This window comes from Bufo gargarizans, chromosome 9 (assembly GCF_014858855.1).
Source record: "Bufo gargarizans isolate SCDJY-AF-19 chromosome 9, ASM1485885v1, whole genome shotgun sequence".
Classification (NCBI taxonomy): Eukaryota; Metazoa; Chordata; class Amphibia; order Anura; family Bufonidae; genus Bufo; species Bufo gargarizans.
The window spans coordinates 84,737,670-84,761,492 of record NC_058088.1 but is presented as its reverse complement, the minus strand read 5'-3'; the positions used below and the strand labels follow the sequence as shown (position 1 = coordinate 84,761,492).

General features: G+C 43.0%; 1 protein-coding gene across 2 annotated transcripts in view; it reads left to right on the top strand.

Annotated features, from left to right (window-relative positions):
• Positions 1 to 23,823, top strand: part of PAK3 (p21 (RAC1) activated kinase 3) — a 181,718-nt gene that overhangs the window by 86,133 nt on the left and 71,762 nt on the right. Inside the window, exon 1 of one of the 2 annotated variants that reach the window (XM_044268878.1) lies at positions 3,036 to 3,181. The exons of the other annotated variant lie outside the window; for it this stretch is intronic. The gene's annotated coding sequence lies outside the window, so the exon portion shown is untranslated. Of the gene's footprint in view, positions 1 to 3,035; positions 3,182 to 23,823 lie in introns of those variants that run through there. 2 annotated transcript variants of the gene reach the window in all.

Here is a 23,823-nt window from a genome sequence, read left to right as displayed (position 1 = left end):
CGGCCACGAAGCCTAATTAACATGTCAGGACTTTTCAATAGTCATCTCATTATCATCACATGTAAGATTACAATGGGAGAAAAAAAACTCAGTATAAATAAGGGCAAGTTCAGATCTGCGTTAGAGACTCCATTTGGGGGTTCTATTGCAGATTCCATTAAAAAGACCAAAGAAAAGGTAAAAAAACGAATTCCCAAGCTTAGGCTACTTTCACACTTGCGTTTAGAGCGGATCCGTCTGAGACTGATCCGCTCATATAATGCAGACTATGGGATCCGTTCAGAACGGATCCGTCTGCATTATATTGTTGAAAAATTTCTAAGTGTCAAAGTAGCATCAGACGGATCCGTCCAGACTTTACATTGAAAGTCAATGGGGGACGGATCCGTTTGAAAATTGAGCCATAGTGGGTCATATTCAAACGGATCCGTCCCCATTGACTTACATTGTAAGTCTGGACGGATCCGTTTGCCTCCGCACGGCCATGCGGACACCTGAACGCTGCAAGCAGCGTTCAAGTGTCCACCTGCTGAGCGGAGCGGAGGCTGAACGCTGCCAGACTGAGGCATTCTGAGCGGATCCGCATCCACTCAGAATGCATTAGGGCTGGACGGATCCGTTCGGGGCCACTTGTGAGAGCCTTTAAACAGAACTCGCAAGCGGAGCCCCGAACGCTAATGTGAAAGTAGCCTTACTCTGTCTCAGTTAGGTGCGGACTCTGCATTTCCATTATTTTCATAGTTCTGCTCCTCTAATGGAACAGAACAATAGAAATATAAAAGGGGGTTGTAAAGGGGGCTTTACATAGGAGGTGATGGTCACAACTTACCTACTCCCCCTCCCTGCACAATGACCTCTGCACAGGTCACATAACATGTCTAGAACAGTCTCTCTTGTGGCTATGTCCATATGCTGTTAATAACTGCTTTGGCAACATAGCTGCCCAAATAATCATATACAGGAAACAGTAACAATATCTATAATAAGGCAAAAAAAAAAGTTTAGAAAACTGTGAAATCATGAAATGTAAATTTCCTGCAATGCTTGCCATTACATTCTGCTGTGGTCTTGAGTTTCTCACTATCAAGGAAACACTATTTGCACTTTGAGGGTGCTATGGGAGCCACATAGCTGGTGGTTGTTATTAATGGGATGCTGTAACATGTGGAGGCAGGGTACCATGAGGCACGGTAAGGTGTATGGTAAGACTGTGAGCAGTTGTGGTAGCACTATTGGGGTACTGTGTGGTCACTGACAGCGGTATGGGTGTAATGGGGATATTAGAACTGCTGGGGTCAGCTGTAATACTGTGGATAGAGCAGTGTTTCCCAACCAGTGTGCCTCCAGCTGTTGCAAAACTACAACTCCCAGCATGCCTGGACAGCCTTTGGCTGTGCGGGCATGCTGGGAGTTGTAGTTTTGCAACAGCTGGAGGCACACTGGTTGGGAAACACTGGGATAGAGGATAATGTCATGGAATACCCATTTAAATTCCCGAATGATTTCCATGATATTAACCCCTGCCTTCACGCAGTAATCAGGATATACAATACAAAAATCAGTTTGCATCATGTTTGACCTTTCTGGCATATGTCGCCCATACGCTGACATTTACTTTACTGTCCGCTATATGCTTTTTTCACTGGATACCTTGGCATAGAATAGCATAATCTAAAAAAGGGCAGTCTTGGCATCTGTATGGTGAGCCCTATGGATATGGTTTATGTATACACAAGAAGCATATGGCAATGTGAACAGGGCCTGAGAGTGTCATAGAAAACCATGTAAAATGTACAGTTTCAGGGTGTGTTCACATTTGCTTCGGAGGATCAGTTCGGGGTCCTCACCCCAGATTCTGCCACCAAAGTCCTGCATGCATTTTTCCTCCTAAAGAAGCTCCAGAGGGGAAACTGTACCGATCCCACTACAGTCATTGGGGTCTGCCCGGTTTGGTTCAGTTATGTGCCAAATCCAGCACTTCTGTTGATTTCTTTTTTTTCTGCTCCTGTCACTATGAAAATATGAAGGCAACTTATTATAGAGCAGGAGCAGCTGAGCAGATTGATGTATAGTTTTGTTGGAAAAAAAAATATCAATGTAAGGGCTCGTGTTGATGCCCGTTGCCATATTGCGGACCTCATGTGTGGATCCACAATACACGGGCACCGTTCTGTGTGCATTCCGCATCACGGATGCGGACCCATTCACTTCAATGGGTCCGCAAATCTGGAGATGCGGCCGAGCTGCGAATGATATAACATGTCCTATTCTTGTCTGTTTTGCGGCCAAGATTAGGCATTTTTTCAGTGGGTCCTGCGAAAAGTGTGGTATGCACACAAACCGCATCCATATTCTGCAGATCCACAAAACGGATATGGTCGTACCTTGTGTTTCATTCATTTACATTCCTGTTCGTGCTGGGCTTTGAAGGGTATCAGTGATTGACAGCTCTCTGTATACACAGTCATAGAGGGAAGGCTGTCAGTCACTGATAGGACCGGCTCCTTGACTTCAAAGTCCAGAAGGAGCAGAAATATGAATAAATAACAAAAATAAGTTATACTAAATATTTCCAATAAAACTACATATCAGTCTGCTCAGCTCCTCCTGCAGCTCAGACACCATGTTCAATATGACAGGTTCCCTTTAACAGCAATGAATTGCTAGTGTGAACATGTGCTTAGATGCTGGAATATACTGTACATTACTGTATGAAAATGGAAACCGTCACATAGGTGTCCTCTATAATCCTACACGTTTGCGGTATGGGCCTCCAGGCTGAGCCGCGGCCAGGTGTGTGCTGCACAGGGGCTGTGTCGGTGGCATTGCACCTCTGATGGCTGTGAAAGCATCACATTTTTTAAGCTCCCTCCCTCTCTGGCTCTGAAAGGTTTCTGTGCACTTCCTGCTTCGAAACAAAAGATTTGCCTATCCCGGCCCTCCCCGTGCTATTAGTAGTAGTATTATCAGCCTCCTGCCGGCCAATCAGGGATGCAGGAGCACGGTGACATCATGGGCTAGGGAACAGCGAGGAGGCAGCTGAAGCATCCAAGCCACTAATGTGAGCACTGGAGGTCAGGAGCTGGAGGAAGGATGGCAGCATTTCTGCAGATGGACTAATCCAGGGCTTCCCTTGTATCAAGAAGGCGTAGAGGATACAGCATGCCAGGGCGTGTGCCAGGTAATGCCATCTTCCATGCTGCCTTATGTTCAGCCCTGCTAGCAATGGCCTGTGCTGGTCTCTCCCAATTCTAGCGCAGCCTGCAGGACTGATGGTTTGTGGCAGTGACATTTCATTAGAATATAGGATTTTAGCCCACGCTTGGTATGTTATGGCTGGAGGAATGATTATACTGCCTTTCTGTTGGTTATATGGATGTTACATGTGACATAGATGGATGCAGGTCTATATCTGTCTATCTGATATCTGTCTATCTGATATCTGTCTATCTGATATCTGTCTATCTGATATCTGTCTATCTGATATCTGTCTATCTGATATCTGTCTATCTGATATCTGTCTATCTGATATCTGTCTATCTGATATCTGTCTATCTGATATCTGTCTATCTGATATCTGTCTATCTGATATCTGTCTATCTGATATGTCTCATATCCGTCTATCTGATCTACCGTCTGTGTAGTAGAGGTATATATGTTTCTGTCTATAATATAGTACATTGTGTTTTACATCTGCATTTGTAGAGAGCAGGGTTTGTAGATTTCTGGATTTGTGCACCTCTTACGTCTGGAGGGATGGGGCTTTGTATATCTTAGAAGTGGGGTCTGTGTATACCTTGGGAGACGTATGGCGGTGTAGCTGGAGATCTGACTGTGAATGTTTGTGGCTATTAATATTTACACGCTGTTTGATGTATGACGGCGCCCTGCATTCGAGTGTCGCTATAATGAAGGTCAGAAGATCCAGACTGAGGTTCATTTATGGTTTCTTTGAATGGTAAACTTATTAAAGGCCCCTCACCCTCACTGATAATTGCTATGTGGTTCCTAGAAATATTGGGATAGAAAGAAACGGAAAGAGGGGGGGTTCACTGTCCAAAGAGCTTGCAGTCGGTGCCATCTGCTGTATGCTGCTGGTGAGGGCAATAAATCCCCTTTGCATATATTATCCTCTACCCCTTTTGTGCTCCCCGTGAAGACACCTGCTCTTGTGACTGGGAAGCTCAGTAATAGGCCCCATATGCATATTAGCCTTTGTCCGAGCCCTGCTCCCTGCTCTAGTGCTGGGGCTGTCATTATACACACTCGGCCTCCTCTCTGTCATCAACCTGCCGACTCAAAAGATCTCAGCAGTGACTATTGTTGTCCTTGGGACAATTCTGCCAAATGTGCCTGTTTAATCTGTGGGACCTTCCTTCATGCATACAAATACTGCAGATGCTCGGTGCCAAGCGATGATATATTTGGTTGGATGTATTTTGCATTTCAGGAGCTGTTATGTATCCAGAGAGGCCATAAATAGTTCTGAGATTTCACTAATCAATACATGAGGAATATAGATGGAATCGCATTTTGATAGTACAAAAAATTCTTCTTTTTCATTTAAAAAAGGGCCCATGCCCTTATCATTTTATCATAGGCGGCCCCTTTATAGGCAACAATCAGCTGTGAGTCCAGCTCCCAAGTCGGCCAGGCTTTTCTTGAATGGCAGTCCATGTAATACATGGATGACCACAGTCTACTTTTTAGCGTCTTGCAGATCTGGCTCCTACAGGATGTTCCCAATAGAGAGCCCCCCCTTCCCATCTTTGATGATAATATGCATGGAACAACCTCCTTAAAGGGGTTACAGTTTAGAAAGGCTTTGTTATATGGCCTGTGAATTCTCTGTTCATAAAAAGATACCTCCGACCAGGATCCTCACCTTTTGGCCAGAGTAGAGAGTGATTATAAAGAGTGTCTATTGCTCTGGAGCAGTGTTTCCCAACCAGTGTGCCTCCAGCTGTTGCAAAACTACAACTCCCAGCATGCCTGGATAGCCTTTGGCTTTGCGGGCATGCTGGGAGTTGTAGTTTTGCAACAGCTGGAGGCACACTGGTTGGGAAACACTGCTCTGGAGGACCCGTCCCATCCTGCATTACACAGACAACACATACATTTGCATGGAAAATGTGTAATGCTACAAGTCCCCTGGGGTGGTGCTGCAGACTAACGAAACGGTTAGGGACCATTCACACGACCATATCTTCAGTACTGTATTTTATTTAGTTTGTTTGGAATTATCTTGTGTTGGGGGTCCCTGATATATATATCGGGGCCGTTAAGGTGGCATTTACTACGCAGGGGGCACTATGGGGACTATTTAAATACTGGGGCACTATGGGGGCTATCACAGATACCGGAGCACTATGGGGGCTTTTATATGTGCTTGGGGCATTATGGTGACCATTATATATACTGAGGGCACTGTGAACAGACGCACGGAAGCAAATGGCACACTGTGTGTTGTGTGCATCTTTTGCAGCCTCATTGAAATTAAAGTGTCCGCAACCAATCCGCAAAAAAATGCGGAAACTTTCATTTCAATAAGGCTGCAAAAGATGCACACAGCACACGGTGTGCTGTTTGCTTCCGTGCGTCTGTTCACAGTGCCCTCAGTATATATAATGGTCACCATAATGCCCCAAGCACATATAAAAGCCCCCATAGTGCTCCAGTATTTAAATGGTCCCCTTAGTGCCCCCTGCATAGTAAATGCCACCTTAGCGGCTCTTATATATATATATATATATATATATATATATATATATATATATATATATATATATATATATATATATATATATATATATATATATATATATATATATATATATATATGTATAAAAATCTACCGGCAGCACCACCTATGGAAAAATTGGGTGCAGAGTCCAAGGATGGCAACTGGAGCTTACCCACAATAGACAATGGAAAAAATTGGACAGCACTCCAGACGGTATCTTCGGTAAAGCAGATAAAGTTTAATCACCCATGTGGTGGCAGCAAAAAAGCAACGTTTCGGCTCTACATGAGCCTTTCTCAAGCTTGAGAAAGGCTCATGTAGAGCCGAAACGTTGCTTTTTTGCTGCCACCACATGGGTGATTAAACTTTATCTGCTTTACCGAAGATACCGTCTGGAGTGCTGTCCAATTTTTTCCATTATATATATATATATTATATAGGGCCCCCAACACAAGATAATTCCAAACGAAATAAAATACAGTACTCCTCTCGCCTCTGGCATGCTGGGAACACATTCTCTGCACTGGAGACAGCAGGACCTGATCACAATGCTGGGAGCGTCAGGTCCTGCTACTTCCAATATGGAGCAAGTGTTCCCACACACACCTGTGGTATTTTTTATTTTATTTTATATTTTTTTCATAATGTCCTGGGCATGTTGATTTTGATGGGATCCGTCTGGCCAAAAAGAGCACATGTCCTATTTTTTTGACAGCCACTATACACTGGCCATAAAAAGTTAATTTGAATAGCGCTATAGACTGCAAAGGTTCTGAAAACTTCCTTGTGAATGAGGCCTTAGGGCATGCCCACGGTAAATGAAACCCTGTAGATTTCAAGCTGTGAATTTACATGGGGCAAATCCTCAACGTATTATGGTACCAGCCAAGTGTATGAGATTTGACAAAACCCATCCACGTGTGGTCACATTGGATTAGTGGAGAATGGTAACTTACAAATATTACAGGCGCTCTCCGTAGGGGGTCACAGACTGTGATATAACCCTATGTGATGTACATTTTATGGATACTAATTAAAAGGGTTTTTCTGGGTCTCATATATTGATGACCTATTCTCAGGATAGGTGTTCAATATCCGATTGGTGTGGGGCTGACACCCGACACTCCCGCTGTAGCAACAGCGACCTCTTCCTTGGTCAATGGCGTCACGTTTATTTGTCTCATGGCCCAAGTCCACCTGAGTACCCTTCAAATGCAGGGGCCTCTGCTGCAATTCCAAGCACAGCCACTGTACAATGTATGGCGCTGTGAGGAGGCCATAGTGTTGCACCCTCCTCAAACAGCGTCGCAGCATGTTGCATTGAAGTCACGCAACACATGTAGCCGTGTAGCTGTACCCTAATAAGTCCCACCCTTTGGTGGATAGTCAGATCTACCACTACAGACTACAGGTACTCAACTTTCCACCAAATATGGATGAGCTAAACTAGGTTTATTATCATTATGATGATTGCTGATTTCATTTTATAAAATCTCGATATGCTGTATTATGAAAACTTTCTAATGGTAATTCATCTTTAATTCATTTGATGCCAGTGACCTCAATACTGGAGTAAACTGGGAAAGCTCGGACACTATATAATACAGTTCCTTAAAGGTTAAATAAACTGATAACCATAAGTGGGAGAAATCAGGATTTTGAACCTTACCTGGCTCCCAGGGTTTGACCTGCTCGGCTTCCTCCTTGTAACTGAAGGAATTCCCACCATGTTAATGGATGGCATATCACTTGGGGTACTTTAACGCTAGCGTTATTCTTTTCCGGTATTGAAATCCATACCGGAAAAAAAACACATCAGTTTTGTCCTAATGCATTCTGAATGGAAAGCAATCCGTTCAGTATGCATCAGGATGTCCTCCGTTCCGTCCCTTATACGGTATTTGACCGGACACGGACACAATACCGCACTTGCCGGATCCGGCATTAATTTCCATAGAGATGTATTAATGCCGAATCCGGTACCAAGTGTTCCGGAAATTGCTGCATCGCTGATCTGGTTTTCTGGTCTGCGCATGTGCCGGGATAGAGGAAGAGCTACTTTCTCTTTTAACTTTGAAAAAATTGAAATACCGGATCCGTTATTCCGGATGAGACTGATCCGGAAAGAAAGGCTATCCGTTTGTATACGGCCTGCCGGATTCTAATAACTCTAGTGTGAAAGTACCCTAAGATGGTATCGGTGTTGCTCCAATCCCTGGGATCCCTATGGATCCTCGGAAACCCGAAAGCTGTTGTATAGTAATCGGAGTGACCTTCTGCATGGAAAAAATACGGATGGGGCGATGGAAAGGCGATCCCTCACTACGATCAGATGGTTCTGGAGAATTGAGATGGGATTATTAAAACTAGAAATTTAGCTTTTTTTGTGCTGCGGAAAACTACTGATGTCCTCACAGTGCATTGTACCACATGTGCTACTGGGCTTTTCTAGAGAGGACCTGTGCCCGCCACGGTTTATCAGGATAGAATTGTGACGGGTCTTGTTTTAAGGGGTTCTCTGGACTTTTTACAAACCCCATCTTTTCTTCTGCCCCATGGTTAATACTCTTGCCACCGATGCTGCCGTCTCCGCTGCACTCGCACAAGACTGCTTGGGTCCCGACCCTGTGTGTGTCCTCTTCCTGTGCAGCTGCATGAACAGGAGCCAAAGGGCACACATCTGGCTGAAACCCGAGCAGCGGAGTCCGCAGCATGCGTGAGTGCAGCAGAGACGGAGGGGTAAGTAAACTTTCTTTCTTCCACAGGGCAGAAGAAAGGATGGGTTTTGTAAAAAGCCCACGGAACCCCTTTAGGCTACTTTCACACTCCCGTTTTGGGCGGATCCGTCTTGTATCTGTACAGACTGATCCGCACGGATAATGCAAACGCTTGCATCCGTTAATAACGGATCCGTTTGCATTATTCATTCAAAAAAAGTCTAAGTCAAAACGGATCCGTCTTGACTTACATTGAAAGTCAATGGGGGACGGAATCTTTTTCAATTGTCAGTGAAAAACGGATCCGTCCCCATTGACTTACATTGTAAGTCTAGACGGATCCGTTAGGCTCCGTATAGTCAGACGGTCACCAAAACGCTGCAAGCTGCCTTTTAGTGACCGTCTAACAAACGCAACGGAGACCAAACGCAGCCAAATTGATGCATTCAGAACAGATCCTTATCTATTCAGAATGCTTTGGGGCTGAACTGATCCGTTTTTGGCCACTTGTAAGAGCCCTGAAACGGATCTCACAAGCGGACCCAGAAACGCCAGTGTGAAAGTAGCCTTAAATGAACAATTCAGTTGAGGAGCATCACGCGCAATGGCGTCGTTCACACTGAAATTATTCACCATCCCATCGAGGTGCCGGTATTTTTGATGGCAAGAATAACATATTCTGCAGCACCAATAACATAAAAAAATACTGGATTCCTAAAGGTCCACAATTATAAGTCGATACATGGCAGCTATAACTGATCAAATTGTGACCTATTGTGAACAGAAACCATTGCTCTAGTGTGAATAGAGCCGAATACAGGATAAACAGAAGAAAGGAACGGTGTCACTGCAGATATAAATCTGCCCTCTGTTAGTCAGCGCATCATGATGACTACCTTGTGTTTCCCGGGAAAGTCACTATATTGACGCGTAAATTAGCATTTTACGAGTGATGTGTTTTAGTGCTTTGCTCTTATGTATAGGATAACAGAAATATGTATGTGATGGACTATAATTAACCCTTGTGGGTACATTCACACTTGCGGCAGAGGATTCCGGCAGGCAGATCCGGCAGTTCGGACGCAAACGGATCCGTCTGACAAATGCATTGAAATACCGTATCCATCTCTCCGGTTCATCCAGAAAAACAAATCCGATATATTTATATTTTTTGGGCATTTTTAGAGGTCTGCGCATGCGCAGACCAGAAAGCTGGATCCGTTTTGCCAGAACACTTAATACACTTCAATATAAATTAATGCCGGATCCGGCAAGTGTTCAGGATTTTTGGCCGGAGAGAAAACTGCAGCATGCTGCGTTATTTTCTTTGTCCCCAAAAAAACGTAAGCGGGACTGAACTGATGGATCCTGAACGGAATGGTCTCCATTCAGAATGCATTAGGATAAAACTGATCAGTTTTTTTTCCGGTATTGAGCTCCTGTGATGGAACTCAACACCGGAAAACAAAACCGCTAGTGTGAAAGTACCCTGAGATGGATGAAACCCCTGATCTAGCTTCCTTTAGGGCTGTACCAGACAGTAAGGAAGCGTTTTGCTTCTTCTAGGAAAGGGCAGCTAAACAACGTTTTCCGAAGTGATATTTCTGACCTGTTCTGCGCCTGCAGCTAATCTTGGTTGGAGCTGCAGTGTCTGGATGCCAGGCTGTATTTATCACAGGCAGCCAGCCACAGTGCCAGCTTAGCCCAGCCCCTACTAGCTCCATATAGTGCAGAGATCCAGAAACCAGTGCTTGCTTTGTTTGCCGGGAATAGCCCCTGACTTGCATTATCTGCCTGCAGACATGCAAAGGTTTTCTTCTTTAGCAAGGAGGGCTGTCAGGTCGGTGTCCTTGTGAATGGTTCACATTGGCCATTGTAAGGTCCAGTATATTTCTGCCAAGTGTCAATGGGCAAACAATGCTAAAAGTAAAGGCTTTTTTCAACAACAATGTTTCAGTGTTGCCTTACGCCATTCAAAACCATACAAATTCAAGTGAGGCAACAGTTAAAGGGAATCTGTGAGCAACTTTGACAATGCTAAACTGCTGACAGCACTAGGCAGGGGGAGAGCAAGACAAACATACCTTTTGTGGGGCTTATTATTAGGAGTAGTGTGAATATGAACTGCTATTCTGCCAGATTTTGCTCCTGCAAGTGTCCTGAAGACTGAGCTTCACTATCTAGTGCTTTCTTCATTGAGCTGCCTCATAGCTCCTCCCCTCTGCTGTGAGTGACAGCTGTAGCATCCAACCAGGAGACCACTACAGCTGCCACTCAGAGTAGAGAGCCCCCTGCAGTGAAGTGCCACCTCCTCGGTGCTTGCAGGAGTAGAATCTGGTCGAATAAAGGTTATTAGTCTCACCTAGTGCTGTCAGCAGTTTAGCATGGTCAAAACTCCTGACATGTTACCTTTAACTCCATTGTCCCTCTTACCTATTTGTCCTACTGCAAAGGCAAGGCATCTATGAAGTTGTAGTAGTGTCTTCGCATTGGAAGGTCTCTAGCTGTCCCTGATCCTGCTTTAGATCAGGAGGAAACACCATAGTAATATAGAATACCTGTTTGCAACCCACCTGATTCTGTGGTCATTATTTCAGCCGGGCATAGATACATTTATATCTACAACAGATTTTATTTGCAACCACTGGAATAATGTTTCTAAACTGCTTGGCAAACAGGTTTGATTAAACGTCAAAGTAGAGTACATTAGAGTCATGGTCTTCTTCAGGAGCGGCGTTACATCTCTTCATTGTGTGTTCTTCTGTATAGCAAAGGCGGCTTTATAGATGGATGACACTCTTCTGTAGCCCTTCACAATTCACGGTAATCCATGTCCTTGACGTCTCCATTTTCTTCTTTTTTCTTTCTTTTCTGTAGCAGCGTATTCTCTTGCTGCATTTGGGGAAAGTGTTAATTAACACCGTTGTTTATGGCACAATTGCTGCATACAGTACAATTGCCCATTTCTCTCCGAAGCTATCCACATCTATGCTCTTCTCTCTCATCCTAATAATTCATCGATGATGGTCTCCCTGTATACTGTAAGTCCAACTTCTCATTCCTCTCTATAGGATCACAGGACACAGGGTAGGGGATAACTATCTGATTGCCTGGGGTACATCTGTTGGGACCCAAGTGATCAGAAAAATAGAGGTTTTGAAGTCCCCTATGAGAATGTAGTGGTAATGCACATGCATGACCCCCTATGAGAAAGTAGTTATGGTACACATGTGTGACCCCCTATGAGAATGTAGTGGTAATGCACATGCATGACCCCCTATGAGAAAGTAGTTATGGTGCACATGTGTGACCCCCTATGAGAATGTAGTGGTGGTGCACGTGCATGACCCCCTATGAGAAGGTAGTTATGGTGCACATGTGTGACCCCCTATGAGAATGTAGTGGTAATGCACGTGCATGACCATCACTTCTATGAGGCTTCTTGAGATACACCAGGTGCTGTTCTTGAGAGCCCCATCTCAATGAATGGACCAGTGGTTTTGCATTCGTACCACCACTACATTCTCATAAGGCACTTTGGCAACTCTATTTCCGTGATCACTGGGGGTCTGAGTGGGATTGATAGCTAGATATCCATTCTACTGCCCTTCTTTTTTTTTTTTTTTGTAAATATGTGTATTACCCATAAAAAAAATATTATTCTCTTAAAACTCCTCTTTCTACTATACTTCTTTTATGGTGGTTTTCACATGTGCCCTTTAAATGTTGACCGGATAAAAAAAAAAACTAAATTTTTCTTATAATTCCCCTCCCATTACAAGCCACTCCTGACCTGACATTAGCTTCAAAATAGCACCACAGGGGTCTGTGCTGTGGCCGGAATACAGATGTTAAAATACACCTGGGTTGGCGGACCCTCACATGCAGAAATGAGGATGATCATAATGTATCCCAAATTATAGAAAATTATTGAAATCGGTAAAAATCTTCATTAGACATCATTCACATTTGCGTATTTGGTCAGCATTTTGTATCAATATGTGTGGGCCAAAACGGAGAAGAAGAGAAATACTTTCCATTATGCGAAATTCACATTGTGTTTGTTGTAGGCTGAATTAGGCTACTTTCACACTTGCGTTCGGGGTTCTGCTTGTGAGTTCCGTTTGAAGGCTCTCACAAGCGGCCCCGAACGGATCCGTCCAGCCCTAATGCATTCTGAGTGGATGCGGATCCGCTCAGAATGCATCAGTCTGGCGGCGTTCAGCCTCCGCTCCGCTCAGCAGGCGGACACCTGAACGCTGCTTGCAGCGTTCGGGTGTCCGCCTGGCCGTGCGGAGGCAAACGGATCCGTCCAGACTTACAATGGAAGTCAGTGGGGACGGATCCGTTTGAATTTGACACTATATAGCTCAATTTTCAAACGGATCCGTCCCCCATTGACTTTCAATGTAAAGTCAAAACTGGTCAGTTTGCATTACCATGAAAAAAAAACAAAAAACTATATATATTATTTTTATTTATTTTTTGTTCATGGTAATGCAAACGGATCCATTCTGAACGGATCTAAGCGTTTGCATTATAGGTGCGGATCCGTCTGTGCAGATATCAGACGGATCCGCACCTAAACGCAAGTGTGAAAGTAGCCTTAGGTGCCAATTCTGGACCAAAAAACCACTGGATGAGTGTCCTGAAACTGCCTTCTTTTGGTATGAAACTATATATTTTATGATCGCGCCAAGAAGGGCCATGTCCTTTCTTGACGTATTTACAGCGATGAACCGTGGAAGAAGCTCTGTGTTCCATTGAAAACAATAGGAGGTGGTTTCTGTACTGCTGCCCGGCAACATGATCTTCTAGGCTGGTTTCTACACTGTGACAAGCTGACCAACACTGTGAGTAGGGCTACGTTATTGCAGAAGTCACACAGTCAGTATTCTGGCATATGTGTTGCACCGCACTTACATTCACTTACATTACTAACTACTGTTTTGCTGACTGTGGAAGGAAAGAGGACGTTGAACATGATACGAAGAACCCAGTCGGGATTGTTGCCCGATGCTGTTCCAGTGGGCATTGTATCCACACACTTGGTATCAAGTTTGGCTGCAGAAATGACTGGAACGTTTTTTTTTTTCACCTATTGCTTGATGTTTTGCCTTTTTAGGTTGTTTTTAAAATTCTTTTTGACATGAATCGGTGTTTTTATAGAAATGTTACTTTCTTTCTCTAAAAAAAAAATAAAAAATCTGAAGTACTGGTCTCACTGAGCTATTCTCACAACCAGACAGCACCCTCTGCTTTTTAATATCGGGGTGTAATGAGCCAGATCCAAAGATAAAGTCTGGCTGAAAAAAGACAAAGGCACTGGGATGATCACATCTTAACTGGCTGTAAAACCATAACATCTGCCACATTGATCAGTGACCTGCCACAGGGTCCTCCCATTATGGATCCTTGACCTGGAGCCTCAGGGCCTCCTTATTTAAAAGAGTGATAAAAAAAAACTTGACACCAACACCCAGCATTTCTGGTTACTTATGACCAATCTGTTTAACCCTTTGTCAATGCTGCCATTTTCCTTTTTTTTTTTTTTTTTAACTCTACACCTTCCAAAAACCTTTAACTTTTTTTTTTTTTCTGTTCACATAGCAATACAAGGGCTTTTTTTTTCTTTTTTTTTTCTTTTTTTTCGGACAACTTGTACTATCCAATGACCATCCTTAGGAGAAGTTATTACTATTAGGCTGGTGGGGGTCCGAATCCTGGCTCCACCACCCATCTGCTGTTTTCACAAGTTTCGACACTAAAACTACACAGCTCTGTCCACAACTCGGTTCATCTTTAAATTTGAAGTGAAACTCTGGTCAAATGAAAACTGGGTTAGGGTTTGTCTCTCGCCCTATAAACTCTTCTTGTAGAGTGTCTTCACCTGAAGCTGCCAAGATGCACCAACAGAGTGGCAAATACTGCTGTTTTACACCAAATTAGCATGGTTTTCACATTGGTTATATAGCGGCTTCTAGATTTTGGGGGGTAAAAATGCTTTTTACCTGCAAAATTGTGCAGCCATTATTAATCTGGCAAAATCGGATTGGGTTAGAACTGTGCAGATTGATTTGGCTAGAAAAACATAAATGAAACATGATGATTATAAACTGGTGAAAACTTCAGCATAAGGCTATGTTCACATCTGCGTTCAAGCTCTCCGTTCCTGTAGTCCGTCCGGAAGTAGAAAAAAAAATCTAAAAACGTATCCGTTCAACCTCCCATAGAAACTAATTGACGTATGTATGCATACGTTTGACTCCGTTAGTTGGTAATACGTTCGGAATACGTTTTTTCAGACGGAAAACAAAATCCTGCTTGCAGGATTTTTTTCTACGTTCAGAAAAGCGGATTCTTGACGGAGCGTCCATTCACGTTCATTGTAGTAAATGAGAAACGGATTGTTACATTTTTATTTTGCGGACATAGCGTTCCTATAGTACGTTTTTTTTGTTTCTGAACATGCGCAGAACAAACAGGAACTTACAAACGAAGACAGGAAAACAAGGGAGTGTCATGTGACAGTCACGTGAGCGCTACTCCTCACCATTTCTGAAGGCTGATGTGCAAGTTGGAGAAAGTCCCAAGAAAAGGGTATGAATTGATGCAATTGAAAAGTATTTACTTCAATCATCTACTGGGGCATGCTATTTGGCTATTGGGGGCTAATATCTTGAAACTGTGGATGCTATTAGGCACATGGGGGATGTGATTAGTCTTTTGTGAGATGCTATTACGCTACTGGGACATGTTATTTGGCTACTGGGGGCAAATATTTTGGGCAATATAGCACCATTTTTATATAGCATGCAGATAGGGGAGGGACAACTGAAAAAAAAAAAAAGGAAAAAAACGGATCAGTTATCGGAGTAACTGAACGGACTTCAACTGACATTTTTAATCCGTTTATTAACGTATCCGTTAGATGGTATCCGTTTAAAAATGTGACCTGACATCGCACAGCATCAGTTCATAGCGCGTACACTACGTCCTTATGCTGTACGCAGTCAAAGTACAGCACAGCGTTGGCAGCAGACCAGGGAGTGATGAGTGAAGCCAGCACCAGGAGCGCTATATTCCCCGCTCCCTAGTCCTACTGTGTACTAACTGAGTGCTTCCATAATGAAGGCGCTCATTAGTATTAGTTTCATAATAAGCACTGCCATTTTACCCCCACTTTTGAGGGGGGAAAGAATGTGTTACGTAGCAAAAAACTACAGTGTTCATTGGTGTCTGTGTATATCTGACCATCATATGACTTTTTTATATGTCCCGTTCACTAGTAATCCCATCTTCAGTCTCCATACCTTATTGTTCGCTTTTGCTGAGCACATCTCCAAAGGGAGCAGAGACTACGTGCTATGATTTCTCCCATGCACAGCTCACCGAAATGAGCAGATTCTGCTCCCCTAGCAATGTAACTGTGAATCCAGCACTGGATTAAGACAGTAAAATACTTACTGGAGCCAGCAGCAGCCTCCCAGTGTCTCTGCTTCGTTCTGACTCTGTAGCTTCCCCCCTCATAGACTTCTGTGAGCAGCATGTAACCTGATGTATCAGTGAGCTGATAATCCGTCTAAGACAAATTTTAGCTTTGCATTGAGAGAGATGATCAGTGCAGGAGGCAGGGGAAGAAGTGTCTGATAAGTAGAGAGAGAGGCAGTTTTTTCTAATAAGATATGTTAGAAAATATTTAAATGAAATTCTGAAAATTGTTTTGCATTCCTTAACAAGTTGGCTTCTAGGACTCCTTATGACTGGTACTAAAATTTATGATTTCCTTGAATACATTTCAAGAGATGGGAGAAAAGTAAAGCCAGCACCAATAAAGTCATGTGCCGATAATTAGATTTCTTAAGACCCTAAATATCCCGCTAGTATATGTCATTAGTAGCTTTTCATCTCAGACCCATTTTTGTGATAGCGTGTGCTGTAGATATCCTACAGATACTGAGTAGCTTATGTATCTCATGATGATCGTCATTCTGTCTCATGGCCTTTTCATGTGGCTTTACCCATGAATTGCTCATAGCTATTAATTTTCTTCCACAGGGATTGCTTGGAGATAAAATTCAATTTGATCGAAATTGTTTGACAAATTGGCTTAAACAGACAATTATAGCCGCCTTCTTGTATGCAAGCGGAATGTGAAATTAGTTTTTTTTTTTTTTTTTTTTTGCGCAGCAAGTCATGGTCATAGCGAGTCCTCCAGCTGTTGTGGGCAGTACTGAAAGCTGTAGACACAGAATGCTGAAATAATTACTGATTGATGTATGAGTTAATGAACTTTAATACAGAGGTGGTATGTATCTAGGTCTGAATCCAGAGATTAGTGACAATGGGACCACACCTTTTAGGCTTCGTTCACATCACCGTTCAGCCTTTCCATTCTCCTGCTCCATTTAGGAGCAGGAGAACGGAAAGGACGGATTCGGCACATAACTGAGCCGAACGGAACCTAAGGACCCAATAAACTATAATGGGGTCCGTTAGGTTTCCGCTCAGAAGATCATTTTGGAGTGGAGACAAAAGTAGTGCATGCAGGACTTTTGTCTCCACTTAAAAAAACATAACGAACCCCATTATAGTCTATTGGGTCCTTAGGTTCCGTTCGGCTCAGTAATATGCTGACTCCGTCCTTTCCTAAACTGAGCAGGCGAACGGAAAGGCTGAACGGTGATGTGAACGAAGCCTTATCTTCACCTTTTTCAGAAAGCTCCCAAAATGGCAGAAGGCTGATGTCTACATGGAAAACATTTGACAGACGGCCAGCAATGTACAACTTGACCTCCAGGGTTTGCATCAATTCTAGTAATTATATAGTTCTTATACAGGTCCTTCTAAAAAAATTAGCATATTGTGATAAAGTTCATTATTTTCTGTAATGTACTGATAAACATTAGACTTTCATATATTTTAGATTCATTACACACAACTGAAGTAGTTCAAGCCTTTTATTGTTTTAATATTGATGATTTTGGCATACAGCTCATAAAAACCCAAATTTCATATCTAAAAAAATTAGCATATTTCATCTGACCAATAAAAGAAAAGTGTTTTTAATACAAAAAAAGTCAACCTTCAAATAATTATGTTCAGTTATGCACTCAATACTTGGTCGGGAATCCTTTTGCAGAAATGACTGCTTCAATGCGGCGTGGCATGGAGGCAATCAGCCTGAGGCACTGCTGAGGTGTTATGGAGGCCCAGGATGCTTCGATAGCGGCCTTAAGCTCATCCAGAGTGTTGGGTCTTGCGTCTCTCATTTTTCTCTTCCCAATATCCCACAGATTCTCTATGGGGTTCAGGTCAGGAGAGTTGGCAGGCCAATTGAGCACAGTAATACCATGGTCAGTAAACCATTTACCAGTGGTGTTGGCGCTGTGAGCAGGTGCCAGGTCGTGCTGAAAAATGAAATCTTCATCTCCATAAAGCTTTTCAGCAGATGGAAGCATGAAGTGCTCCAAAATCTCCTGATAGCTGGCTGCATTGACCCTGCCCTTGATAAAACACAGTGGACCAACACCAGCAGCTGACATGGCACCCCAGACCATCACTGACTGTGGGTACTTGACAATGGACTTCAGGCATTTTGGCATTTCCCTCTCCCCAGTCTTCCTCCAGACTCTGGCACCTTGATTTCCGAATGACATGCAGCAGTCCAGTGCTGCTTCTCTGTAGCCCAGGTCAGGCGCTTCTGCCGCTGTTTCTGGTTCAAAAGTGGCTTGACCTGGGGAATGCGGCACCTGTAGCCCATTTCCTGCACACGCCTGTACACGGTGGCTCTGGATGTTTCTACTCCAGACTCAGTCCACTGCTTCCGCAGGTCCCCCAAGGTCTGGAATCGGTCCTTCTCCACAATCTTCCTCAGGGTCCGGTCACCTCTTCTCGTTGTGCAGCGTTTTCTGCCACACTTTTTCCTTCCCACAGACTTCCCACTGAGGTGCCTTGATACAGCACTCTGGGAACAGCCTATTCGTTCAGAAATTTCTTTCTGTGTCTTACCCTCTTGCTTGAGTTTGTCAATGATGGCCTTCTGGACAGCAGTCAGGTCGGCAGTCTTACCCATGATTGCGGTTTTGAGTAATGAACCAGGCTGGGAGTTTTTAAAAGCCTCAGGAATCTTTTGCAGGTGTTTAAAGTTAATTAGTTGATTCAGATGATTAGGTTAATAGCTTGTTTAGAGAACCTTTTCATGATATGCTAATTTTTTTAGATAGGAATTTTGAGTTTTCATGAGCTGTATGCCAAAATCATCAATATTAAAACAATAAAAGGCTTGAACTACTTCAGTTGTGTGTAATGAATCTAAAATATATGAAAGTCTAATGTTTATCAGTACATTACAGAAAATAATGAACTTTATCAAAATATGCTAATTTTTTTAGAAGGCCCTGTAGTTATGAGAACCCAGGGTCTTTTGGTGTTACAGTGGCTTAATATTGATGACCTATCATCGGGATAACTGTAGAGGAGCTCTTGCCGGGTAGTTAGTATAGACAGAGATCCAGGTGACCAGGTATGTGCTCGAAGGGTTTATTGGCAACACGTTTTGTCACTGCGATGGTGACTGTCAGGGCACATGCATTCTAGATACCCACCTTTCCTGAAGTTGGCTGCTAATGTTGTGCTTACTCTATGTACCTCTCACAAGTATGGGGCCTATTCTACCATTTTGTGGAATGGACATACGTATACGTATGCGGAAAGCACGTGGATCATCCTTATGCTTTTCGCATCCGTATGTCCGTTCTGCAATGTATCTTCAGAATGTGGACCATGGACCCAAGTCAAGCACAGACCGCATCGGTTGTGTGCATTGACCTTAGGCTAGTTTTACACACAGCATTTCTGTGAGAACAGACATATTTTTTATGGCGTTGTAGAGTGTGTATGTAGGCCAAAAACACTATGGCAAGAAGTTACTTTCTGGACCAGACCATTTTCGTTTCTGCTTTAGTTTTTTTTTTTTCTTCCTGGTTTTCCAACAGCCTTAACTTTTATATTTCTGGTTTATATGTTGTTTTTGTGGACAGGGCTAGGACATTTCTGCAGAAGGGAGAAAGAAAATGGTGGCATGCACATAGCCGGTATCCGTGGTTTGCGGATCTAAAAACACATACGGTCATGTGCATAAGGCCTTAGGTTTATGATTTTTATTGTATATTTTTATATGTAAAATTGGAAAAAAGATTAGGTGATTTTTCATTTTTAATATTGGTGTGTTTTTAAAAATTTTCTTTTTACTGTAATCTTAGTCCCCTTAGGGATCTTGAATATGTGATTTTATGATCATATGTACCATAGACTGGAATAGAATACTATTGCATTCTATGGAATTTTGACAGGCTTCCTGTTAAGTCATTTTACTGCGGAAGCTCCTCTTGGAAGACATGGGGAACCCCGCGTGCCTGTAGCCCTAGCCTAAAGGCACCTCGACACTGCAGTGTGACCTTTTAGGGTCAAATATATCCAGGGGCCGATTGGCTATAGACCTTACAGGGAAATTTTCCAGTGGGCCGAGGCCCTGCTGCTGGCCAGGTACATAAAGAGCTCTCAGCGGTAATTAACGCTTTGAGAATCAAGTGCTCATGTACCCAGCCAATGACCGCATGTGCCCTTCTGAATTCAACTCTTGTGGCCGGCAGATCACCTCCTAAGCTTCGCTATATGTCTTAATCGGAGACAACTGGAGGAGGAGGAGAACAGAAAATGGCAGCTACTGATGGCCACCACAGAGGGACAGCCTTTGGGGCAGTATATGGTATTGCTGACCCCTCCTACTTTGTCCTCCTCCTGTCAATTTAGACACTTCTACAACATAGGGCCACTTTTAGGTTTGTGTTTTTAGGGCCACTTTAAGTTCCCAAACCGCCCTGAATATAACACTTATTTAAAGGAAGGAAATAACATCTGGTTTCAAAGGGAACCTGTTGCGTTGGACGTGATGTCTGAGCTGCAGGCAGCATGTTAGAGAGCAGGAGGAGCTGAGCAGGTTGATAAATGGTTGCGTGGGAAAATATTCAATAAAACGTGCAATTATTTTATCTAAATATTTGCTCGTTCTGAGCTAAGGAGTCATGTGGGCGTCCATTTCTGTGAGAGCGTGCATACACCGATAGCTGTATAACTATCTGCTCAGCTCCTCCTGCTCTAACGTGCAGCCTTCAGATGCACTGCTTTTTCACGGTGGCAGGTTCCTTCAAAGGGAATGCGTCATCAGAAAATGACCCATTATTTACATCATCTTTTTGTGGTAAACATATTTTTAAGAATTTCGGGTGAGTTATTATAGGCAGACAAGCAAAGATGATGCAATGCAGACCATTTCTGTTGCATTATTCAGTTGTGTGTTTTTTTACATTTGTGCTCTCGGCGGTGTCACATCATATTTCTCACATTTGACATGGATGGCTCTAGGGCTTGTCACAGATTAACCGCTTCATCGCGGTAGTTTTGTTATTATAGATTGAGAAGAACTGGTCCTAGCTGACAGGTATGGCGGAAGTCATTTGGAGAAAATGCAAAGGATATGGTGTTTTTTATTTTTTGTGTTACAATGTGTCATTTTCTAAATCCGAAGACCTATTTGTTTTTGTGTAAAAGTCTTCCTTTAATAAAATGAAATCTCTCTGTGACCGGCAGAGGAGGGTGGTGTCTGCCCATCACCGTGTGTCACTGCAAGATGACAGGCATCCTTTTGCATAGTTACGGTAACGATGCACACCCATAGAACTGGAGGGCGCCTCCATGAACCTCTAGGGGTTAATTTATCAAAGTGGATATTTGATATACCAGTCTTTAGCCCCTGTGCTAGAGCGAGAGGCATAATAAATTGGACATATCTCTAAGCCCCCTTGTGCTAGAAGCTGCTGTAGATTTTAGCTGCAATTAACACCAGTTTTTGGCCCCCTCTGCGAAACCGCACTTACTTTTCAGTGAAGTGGGTCGATTGGTGGAAAATTGCCAAAAATCACAACATTTTCCACAAATAAAACACCTAAACACCAAAGGCACCTAAAGTTGTGACTTAGTCTTCATAAAGGACATGATGAATTCCCCCTGTAGGCCACCTGCGCACGAGTTGCGGGTGAACACGCATAAGATCCATGTGCGTTTCTGCAGCGTATCTGCACCAAAACACAAAGTTAGAGAATTAGGAAATCCGCAATGCAGGTCAATTTCCGCATGGAAACTTGCGCAAAGTGTACATAAGATTTGGGTAATCTCATACACTTTGCTTTACTATGCTGCGGTTTACACACTGGGATTCGCATGGAAAAAACACGCATATTCCACAACATGTGCAGGTGGCCTTAGTGTCTAAGGGTGGGCTCACATCATGTTTTTGCCATCCCTTTAATGTACACGTTGGGAAATGCTGAACAGATGCCACTGTATAGCATCTGTCTGCGGCATCCGTTAACGATATGCTACCAATATTTGAGATGGCACAACCTCTTTAAATTGCATTACATCCAACCTCATTCACTTGAGCATAGCTGTAAGCGCTCATAGACACGACCGTACTAGAATGGGTCCGCAATTCAGGCAATGCGGTGAGGAACCGAGGCACAGATCGGAAGCTGGACAGTTTTCTGTCCGTGCCTCTGCACCCGCAAAAAAGTAGTGCTTGTTGTGGTGTGGATTGCGGACCCCATTCAAGTGAATGGGTCCGCATCCACAGACAGCGAGCACAGGGTCGGTGCCCGTGCGTTGCGGACCGCAATTTGCGGTCCACAGCACAGACCAGGCCAGCACACGTGCATGAGGCCTAAACGAGGCACAACCAGCCTCCAGGTGTGCAGCAGTTTCTCAATGAAATGAGCCGGCCTTGTGTTTGACCACCAACGTTTTTTTTTTTTTTTTTGTTTTTTTTTTTCCCCTATAGAGAAGGATATTTTAAAATGCCTGAAAAAAAAATAATAAAAAACATCAAGAGCTTCACCATGCTGCATTATTGAAAAGAAGCCAGAATGACGAAAAACACCACCTAGTGAACAAAAATTTGCATTTCCAATAGATCTGCAGCTAATATCTGGAGTCAGTTATTTTATCGCAAAAAAAATTCTATAAAGTGCAGATTCAAAAATACCGTTGTATAAAACATGAATCCAATGTGGTGAATCGCGTAACTGAAAAAGATAAAAATAAAAAGATCAAATTGGCCGATACATCATTTTCTTTTTTCTTTACTACCCCTCCCCCCCAAAAAAAATGTTTAAAAAATGAGTGACCAAAAAGTCACCCACCCCAAAATGGTATAAATAACAGAGCTTTGTAGAGAACTTTTTTTTATTTTTAAAGTATTAAAACACAAGAAAAACTACATCAATGGGGTATCGCTGTAATTGTACTGACCTGGAAAATGAAGATCATGTGTCAGTTTTTCCGCACAGAGAACATTGTAGAAACAAAACCCATAAAATTGTGGAGGAATTATTTTTTTATTTGTGTTTTTTCAATTTCATCCCATTTGGAATATTTTTTTTCAGCTTCCCACTACATTGTATAGAATAATAAAGGATTGCATTAGAAAATACAACTTTTCCCGCAATAAACAAGCCCTCAGTCATCGATGTGAACGGAAAAATGAAAAAATAAAATAAAAATAGTTATGGCTTTAGGAAGGCAGGGATTCAAAAATGAAAATGCAGAAAACGGAAATGGCCAGGGATAGAAGGGGTTAATCTTTTAGGATTTTTCAGTGAAATGACACTGACGGAAGAAAACCAGTCTGGCCGGGCTAGTGAGCAGTGAGGTGTTCTCTGTGGGTTTACAGCCCGTAAGACGTAAAGCCAGAGGAGTAGCTTCAGGTTTAAGGTGCTTTGCATAAAATGGGTTGTAATTAACGGTAGGTATATTATTAATAATGGAAATAGGAGCGCCACCGGTACTCTGAACTAAACCCTCACCTGCTGTGGGTTCTACTCTGTAAGCTGCGTACCATCGGCATGTAGCAGGCAGATTGTATATTGTCATAGAACCGCCTATGACCTGCTCACTGGCTGCCAGTAAAACCAGAGGTAATATAAAGTGTACCTCTAGCTGTAAAACATACTGTTCTCCATATACCAGTATGTAACAGGGCATACTATTGTGCTCATTTACTGTGATATGGATCAGCTATCCTCGACAGATCTGTTGTACAATTGCATATAGATCTTTTACCTACATGGGCTGGTTATTGGGAATAAATCTTGAAATATCCATATGTAGTTTATTTGTTTTCCTCACTTACAGTTGCAAGAAAAAGTATGTGAACCCTTTGGAATGATATGGATTTCTGCACAAATTGGTCATAAAATGTGATCTGATCTTCATCTAAGTCACAACAATAGACAATCACAGGCTGCT